Here is an 8,439-nt window from a genome sequence, read left to right on the forward strand (position 1 = left end):
AAAATAGCTGACATTCATTTAGCACTATAAGGCTTGCAAAGCACTTTACACATATCTCATTTAATCCTTGGAAGTGGGATGGTCGCAAAGGGAGATGGAATGAGCACTTGTAAAGTGCCTACTATGTGCCAGGCACCATACTAAATACTTTAAAATGTATCTCATTTGATCCTCATGTCATCTTTACAAGAGACATGCTATTATTATCATCCCCATTTTACAGTTGAGGAAACTGAGGCAAAAATAAATTAAATGACTAGCCTAGGGTTATACAGCTAGTGAGCATCTGAGAATGGATTTGAAGTTGCTTTCCAATCTCCAAGCCTATCACTCAGTCTATTCCCCCTTAGTTATCTCTGCATCCCTGAAGACCCTTTGAACTGAGATATTATTATCTCCTTTTGTCCAATTAGGAAACTGAGGCTACAAGGGATTAGATTTGTCCATGTAGTACATAAGTCTGAGGCAGGTTATCATCACTTCATCTCTGGACATGAATTTGCTCATCTAAGTAACCACCTCATATGATCATGGTAAGGAAATTTCTTTACAGTCCCAGTCTTTGCATCTCTTCTCTCTCAGGTAGTTGCCCTATTGACACCACAGAGCTCCCCAATTTATTTCATGAGGAATATGGAAAAAACCAAAGTACTGCTTTGTCTTTTATATTCCCTATTCCCTGAGGCCTCTGTATCCAATAGAAAGAGACAAAATTTGATTCCCAACTAGGACTGGCCACGTAGCATGAGTGTACCTCACCATCTGCCTTTCATGTTAAGCCCAAGTACGATACTGTTAGCAGGGGAGGTAGTTACCCTGAATTTATAGGTGGTCTGTGGTTGTTGACACCGACTTTAGTTGGCTAATAAAGTTTTTACTTTCAAGAATTCTGCTTTCCTAGGCCAGCGCTACTTGTTGAGGAGGTAGTTTTGAAAAATTTAAGTGGCTTTTGGGGGTGATACTCGTTATGTCAAGTGGCCTATGTTCACCATCATGAAATCTGTACATGTCTGGCTGTCACTGGTCATTCACAGGAGTTGTTGCTCCTGTGAACTCTGACTGTGGTCCTAAATATCACCTACATTTCTGCCTTCATCATCTTCCCTTTCTTCCTTGGTCCTACTGCTATTCCATCAAATGGCTCTTCAACCACTTACAAGCTTTATATGTCTTAACCTCATCAAAGACAACCACCACATTGCTGTATATCAGGATCACCTAAACAGACCTTACTATAACTTGATTTTGGTACCTCCTTGAAGCTGTTAAAAACAGATTGAGGATAACATAGTAGATGGCTCTTGGTAGAGTGAAAGAACTAGCATCTTTTCAGTGTGGCACACAGAGGCAACTACAACCTGGTTAGCCTTGCAAATGAGTAAAATGTTTTCCAGCCTACAAACATGCTTTATTACTTACTGTCTTCCCAGGAACTATGAGGCTGTGAAATTAGCATTCCCTACAAAGTACCCAGCATTAATCTTTACTCACCTTGGGTGAGTGAGTGATTGTTTGAGTAATTGTATAGTTTCACTGAGCTACATCATAGTTGTAGGATGTAAGCTACAGATTGCCATCACTTTTCCAGTTGAAAAGTTAAAGAAATGTTGAAAATATAAAGTCACCATACTTTATTGCTTTCACACCAGTTAAAAACAATTTTGTTACAAGTGTAGCTTTTCTATCCATTTCATTTTCAGTCTTTTTGATCTTGCATCAATACTTATCTAAATCTCAGGATAAAGATATCCATGAATTGTTCTATATGTTCATCTATTCTGAAATATTTAGTAAATACCTAGAATATGTTAGGTAATATAGAATATAATGCGAAAGAGATATAGATAAATTGTTTTTTCTGTTCTGTTATTTTTTAAAAATTAACTTTTACATCAGTATAATTTTTAATGATTGTTTTTTGACAGTTTGTGATTCATGTTCTCTCCCTCCCTTTCCTTCTTCCCCCTCCTCAAGATGGCAGTTATGATGTAGATTGTACATGTATTATACTATAATACATATTTCCATGTTCATCATGTTGTGAAGCAAGGCACAGATTGCATACATTACAGAAAAATCATGGAGGAAATAAAGTGAAGAATGGTCTGCTTCAATCTGCATTGAGACTCTGTTAATTCCTTCTATGGAGGTGGATAGTCTTTTTTGTCATGAGTCCCTTGGAGTTGTCCTGGATCCTTGCATTGCTGATAATAGTTAATTTATTCACAGTTGATCATGTATATTATTGCTGTTATTGTGTACAATATTCTCTTTATTCTACTCACTTTGCTTTGTATCACTTCATCCAAGTGCTTCCAGTTTTTTTTTTATCTTCATCTTGTTTGTCATTTAGATATATGAATTCTAAATGGCTCCTCTCATCAAGGAACATACAATTTAGGAGGAGATATGATATGTTCATAAAACTAAAATATATAATATATAGAATAAATGTCATGAATGATACATAGAAGAACAGAAAATCTAGAGGTAAGACTTTATGGAGGGAATGGTATTGAAGCTGGACCTCATAAGATGGACTGTTCTTTGACAGATGTTTTATATAAGGAAAGTAATTTCCAAATATTTCAGATGGTGGTAATAGTGTGGACTAAAAAGCACATATTTAGATAATATAATCCAGTATGGAAGCATAATGGCATATGTAGAATAGTGGATTACAAGTAAAAAATGAAAGGTAGACTATGGGTATGGCCTTTAATTCCACATTAAATAGTGTTATTTCTTTGTGAAAGGGAGCTACTGAAAGGTTGTAAGGAGAAAAAGAGCATAAAACTTGGGGTCTAGGACAATTAATCTATTAGCTTTTAAACAGGATAGATGTAAAAAGAGACTCAAGTTAGGGGAAATGGAAAGCCAAGACAATTGTTTTGATAAAATACAAATTTGGCTTTAATTAGGGTAGAGGCTCTAATAATGGATGTGAAGGATTGGGCTTAAGCAAAAATGTAGAAGAAAAATTGGCATAATTTTCTGACTGACCTCTTCATCCTCTCTTTACTTTCCAACTTTCTTATTCACACTGTCTTCCCTCATTAGAATGTAAGCTCTTTGAGAGCAAAGACTATCTTTTTGCTGACACAGTTGTTGTATGTCCTTTGTTTCCCAAGAAGACCAATGACATCATGAGGGTGATGTCTTGATTAGAGAGTGAGTTGGATTTAAATGAGGCAGTTTCACAGAGTCATCACTCTTACACTCTCTTCCAGAGTCTTCAAAGCCCTGTGGCAAGACAAAAATTGAGATGCCTGGCAATAGCCCAGGATGCACTGGATCACTTTGGTTCAAAGCATCCCATAGCATCTGCTTCAGATGCTTTCATGGCTTGTTGGAATGAATTGTTTTCATTCATCCTTTCTATGGGGTGTGTGTGGGGGAGTCTTCACATACTTGAGGTAGACATCCCTTATAGCTTGTCAATTGGTCTGCAGTCTCTCAGTTACCTTCAACCTGGCTTATCCCATTTAGTTTTATTGGGGATGGTCACTACACATTTGGTCTGCCATAGTAAGTGCTTAAATAAAGGTTTGAAAGAGAAAGAGAAGTCAGTTGGGCTATTAAATTCTCACTTCCTCTAGGTGCAGGTTTAGGAGCAGTATCTCTCCTACCTCTAGGACCAGGGCATGCAAATGACCTCAGTCTCAAAGAGGTTTCAAGGAAGCCCTAGATGCCTGGTTTAAAGCTCTAGGGAACTCTGCTAGAATGGCAAAACATCAGGTTCTTGTTATGTTGAAAAGAACTATCCTGATCATGCTAAGGCTTTTCTTTCTTCAGCTTAATATTCCCCTCTGTTCCTTTAATAAATATTATGATTTGAGTCCACTCTCCATCTTGAGTGATTCCTTCTGAACATTTTCCAGCTTGTCATTGCCTTTCCTAAAACATTTCACCCAGAAAGGAACACAATATGTGTTCTAAGGACAGATCAGAGTAGAGAGGAACTATTTCCTCCTTCATTATGGCCAAAGGGTTGCTCTTAGTGAACCCTATGAATTTGATAAGCATGCTACCCCTCCTTTCCTTTCAATAGCAAAAAAGGTCAGTCTTTGTCACAGAAACTGTTGTCTAGTCACACTTATTTTTAGACTTCAGTATAAGAAGGTCCTTTCCAAGTCTTATGTAATTTTTTTGGTGAATATAATAAATATATGGCAATACAGAGGTGGTAGAATCCTTATCTTATTTCCTATATGGAGAGACTACCTGGCTGAAGCCAAAGGGCTTGGGGGCCTCTAAAATATACTTCAATTGGCCACAAGTGAAGTGGGGTGCTCTGTAAACTAAAGGGTGATAATAATTGTTATCCTATCATATGGTGCTTCATACAGTAAAATTAGAGAACAGATAATTATAAATGAATCAGCTAGAATTTATTAAGCACTGACTTATGCACCAGACACCATACTAAGTGCTGGGGATAGAAGGAAAGGCAAAAACAGTCATTGCTCTCAAGGTGCTCCCAGTCTAATGGGGAAAACAATGTACAAACAAACAAGCATAAAGAATATATATTAGAAAGAGGTGGGTTTTCTTATGAACCAATGATGAATTCAAAAGGGGACCTTCTATGGTACCCACATAGGTGCAACTTACCTGGTACCTATATCCTTTGTGTCTTTATTCATTCTATGATATTTAGTAGCTCTCGGTTAACTTTAGATAGATAGATCTATAAAACATTTATTAAGTGTCTACTTTATGTGTCAGGTATTGTGCTAAACTATGAAGTTAAGAGAACAAGATAATTTCTATTCTCTAAAGTAACATTCTAACAAGAGAAGAGAGAATTAAAAGGGGAGATGAAAAGGGGTCGGGCAGAAAGAGGATATATGTTTGGCAAGGCTTCTGGGGAGTAGATTGAGCAGTCCTGGAGAGTTATCAAAAGAGGTGTATAGGCCATGTTTGTACCAAGTTATGGTTGATTGATTCAATCAAGAAATGTTCTTCACTGACAAAGGTAATTACTTTTAAATGAGGATAGGATGATTATTGGAGCCTGATCCTTTTACTTATATAAGTGAGAAATTAAGTGATAGTAATAAAAGAACAAAGGAAAAAGGAAGAGGTTACATTTCAAGGATATAAGTAGCCAATGCTGAGTGAATATGCTAATTATGGCAGAAATATGTTATTTTCTCCTTAACCTCCTTCCTTTCATGGGGAGAAGGGAGAACCCCCACCCAAACAAAAGAAAAAGAAAAATACTCAGAGGAGTTACATAGTTAATGGGAGTTGGAGTTGCTTTTTTTTTTTTAACCTAGAACCATGGGAAAAAGGCATTATCTCTGAAGGTCTCCACAAATTATCTTATCAACCAGTGGTATATTATAAAGGGGGGCAAAGTTGTAATAGAGGGGTTAAGTCTTTCAGTATTGAGAGGAGGAAAGAGAGGAGAACCTCCCTTCTCAAAGTAGGGTTCAGGGGGAGACAGCTGATGTTTAAGGTTGGCTCAGAGAGAGGAAAAGAGGTTTGAAGATTTCCCCCTTCTGCCTTCCCTCCTTAGCCAAAGCTGCTCTCCCCAAATTGCTCTTGTCCCTCTTGTCCCCCCTCCACTACTTGAGACCAAAGGGTCTCCCCTTGATCTGTTCATTCACACTCAGCTTGGGGAACAGATAACTTTTAATGTCAACTCAACCAGTAATATAAAAAGAATAATGGGCAGAGAAAAATGGGAAAGGAAAGTGGGGAAAGGGGGTCCCTGTCTCTATATACACCCTTTCTCCTCCCTCCTCGACTTTGGGGGGAACTCGGGCCTTGGCAACCTGATCCCCCTGAGAGAAAGTCAGGTTGACTCACCCCTGGGCAACAGGAGCCGAGGTAAAGTCAGCTCAGGTTTCTCTTCAGAAAGTCCCTTCAATAGGGAAATGTTAGGGGGAAAGATTTCCAGTCACTAGCAGGAAAGGTGGGTAACCCTCAGGAGAAAGTCTTTTTCCCACCTTCTGTCTTCAGCTTCTCCAGATCAAGAGCCTCACTGCTCTACCAGCCAGAGTCTTGTCCTCCACAAGATTCTAATCTCTTGGAGTCCCTCCCCCATTGAGGTGATCAATTTCACACACTCTTCAGCCTGGCACTTTTTCTTTAGTGCCAGCCTCTGTCACAAATCCTCCATTTCCTATTGTTTGCGTGGTGCCACCCTGGCCCACTCCAGTTATTTACCTTCTATGTCTATTCTAATCTATCTATGTTATTTATTGTTCCCATCTAACATCCCCCCTTCCAAAATAATAAATCTTATCTTAATCTGTCTATTTACTCATCTAAGTTTGCTAAGACTGAGTTGTGGGAAGAGGGTTAAGATTATATACCAACAAAAGTTTTACGATATAACAATTTCTTAATACAAAGGTTATTCCTATTGCAATCAATATAAAATTTAACTTAAGTAAAATTGAACTATCCTGTCTTATGTAATGCAATAATCCAATGTAATAATTCATACCAATTAGATATATGTATATATATTAACTTGTATCTAATGAAATCTGGTTTATTCTGTCCCTATGTTACCTCTCTAGTTACAACATTCTCTTTTCCACCCTAAATTATTCTGTCCCTATCTATTAATTGTTAGTATGTTAATGCTTTCTTTTTTATCAATATTCATTTATTAGATCATTAGTATGCTACATATGTATATGCCTGAGTTATCTACACATTTACTATAAAATGGAGATTTGAACCCCAGACTTCAATCCCCAGAAGTCCTTGGTACTTCCCAGAATTCCCTATAACCTCACCTGAGTCCCCACCTGGGAGCCATCACAATTTGTATTTAAACTGGTTGTAACGCCTACTTCAGCCTCTCTCTTCCTCTACTCGCGATTGCAAGATGTAGTGAATAAAATGTGAATGGGCTAATCAGTCCTAGGCACATGTTTATTATTTTATATCCTTGAATTCTAATAATCATTTATAAACCTCATAAAATATAATACTTTTATTACTAGAAACTAATTTAACTGTTACATTTACATATGTTATGTTATTTATATACATATATAATATATATACATCCTCTGATAGTAGAGATTTATTTACAGATATACAATTTATGGGTTGTCCTTATTTATGGCATAGCCTCTAATATCAGTGTGAAATTTGTTTGTGTTCTAGATATGTTGTGGTGAATACATATTTATTCCAATGTGCATTCCTATATATGAAGTTAATGTGCTTGGCGATTAATCTTGCATGACCCATTTTCCTGAAGTTCATTCCCCATAATGTCTTTGATTCAAAGTTCTTTCCAGTTGTTAATGTGTCTTCCACCCTTTGATGTTGCTTGAAGTTTGTCACAGGTCCAGGGTGCCTTCTCCTTTACAGGATACATATATGCCCGTTGTCTCAGCTTGAAAGATGATCTCAGGTATCCCAAACTATAGGATCATGCATGTGTGTAAGATTAACATGTGCTTGTATGTAAGAGTGAATATGTTGATGCATGTGAGTGAAACTTTATACAGGATTTTTGTGTCATCTTCATGTGTGCAAGTGAGGTTTTTTTTTTTTTTGTAATGAATGTAGGTATCTTTCTTAATGTGTGATAGTAAGGCAATTATAATATTCTTATGTTGTTGATTATAGAGGTTAATAATATTTTAGTCTAGGCTTGAGATGGATATTTGTATATATGTTTATTAATTCTAAGGCATTCTAAATCCACCCAAATAAACTCCCAGTTTCCCCAAAGAACTGCTTCTTCTGTGTTTCACAGACTATGCTAATCCTCCCTGATCTAACTTACCCAAATTTATACTATCTGTCTTGGGCATTATTCTATTTTGGTTTCATGCAATAATTTTTTGTTTGGGTAAGATGCTCCAATAGCATCTTGGATATTTCTCATCTACATTTACTGGGGTTTGTGGACTTGTCTCATTTTTTTTTTCAGCCAGGGCTTGTCATTTAGGAGTTTTCCTGATTTGATTAAGGTAACTTCATGGATTGTGTCAGATCTTATGCTTCGAAACAGTGTGGGTTCTTATAAGGTTTCGTGTTGTTTGCTACCCTATAGAACTCAAACAAGTCCTCTGTCACAGTGGTATACTGGAACCTGCTCAGGCTGGCCTCCAGGATCACATATTCAGTATGTCTCTGTCATGTATGTCAGTATGTCTCTGAGGTGAGCTTAAATCCAGGACTTTCTTGAGTCTGAGGCCAGTTCTTTATCTGCCATATTATGTAAATTCTCTTTAAACTTGTAGTCATTCTACCTCTTTTTAGATTTATTTCATCACTTAGCCTGTTAAGCCTTTTTTGAGAACCTGTTTTTTCACCTAACATATTAGTTGTCCTTGATTCCAGTTTCATGTCTTCTATATCAACAAATTTATTTCAACATCTGTATTTCAATCACTGACAAAAATGCTGCACAAAATAGGGTTGAGGAAAATACCTCATGGTATTCTGCCAGATATC

The sequence above is a fragment of the Monodelphis domestica genome, chromosome 3, assembly GCF_027887165.1.
Source record: "Monodelphis domestica isolate mMonDom1 chromosome 3, mMonDom1.pri, whole genome shotgun sequence".
Lineage (NCBI taxonomy): Eukaryota > Metazoa > Chordata > Mammalia > Didelphimorphia > Didelphidae > Monodelphis > Monodelphis domestica.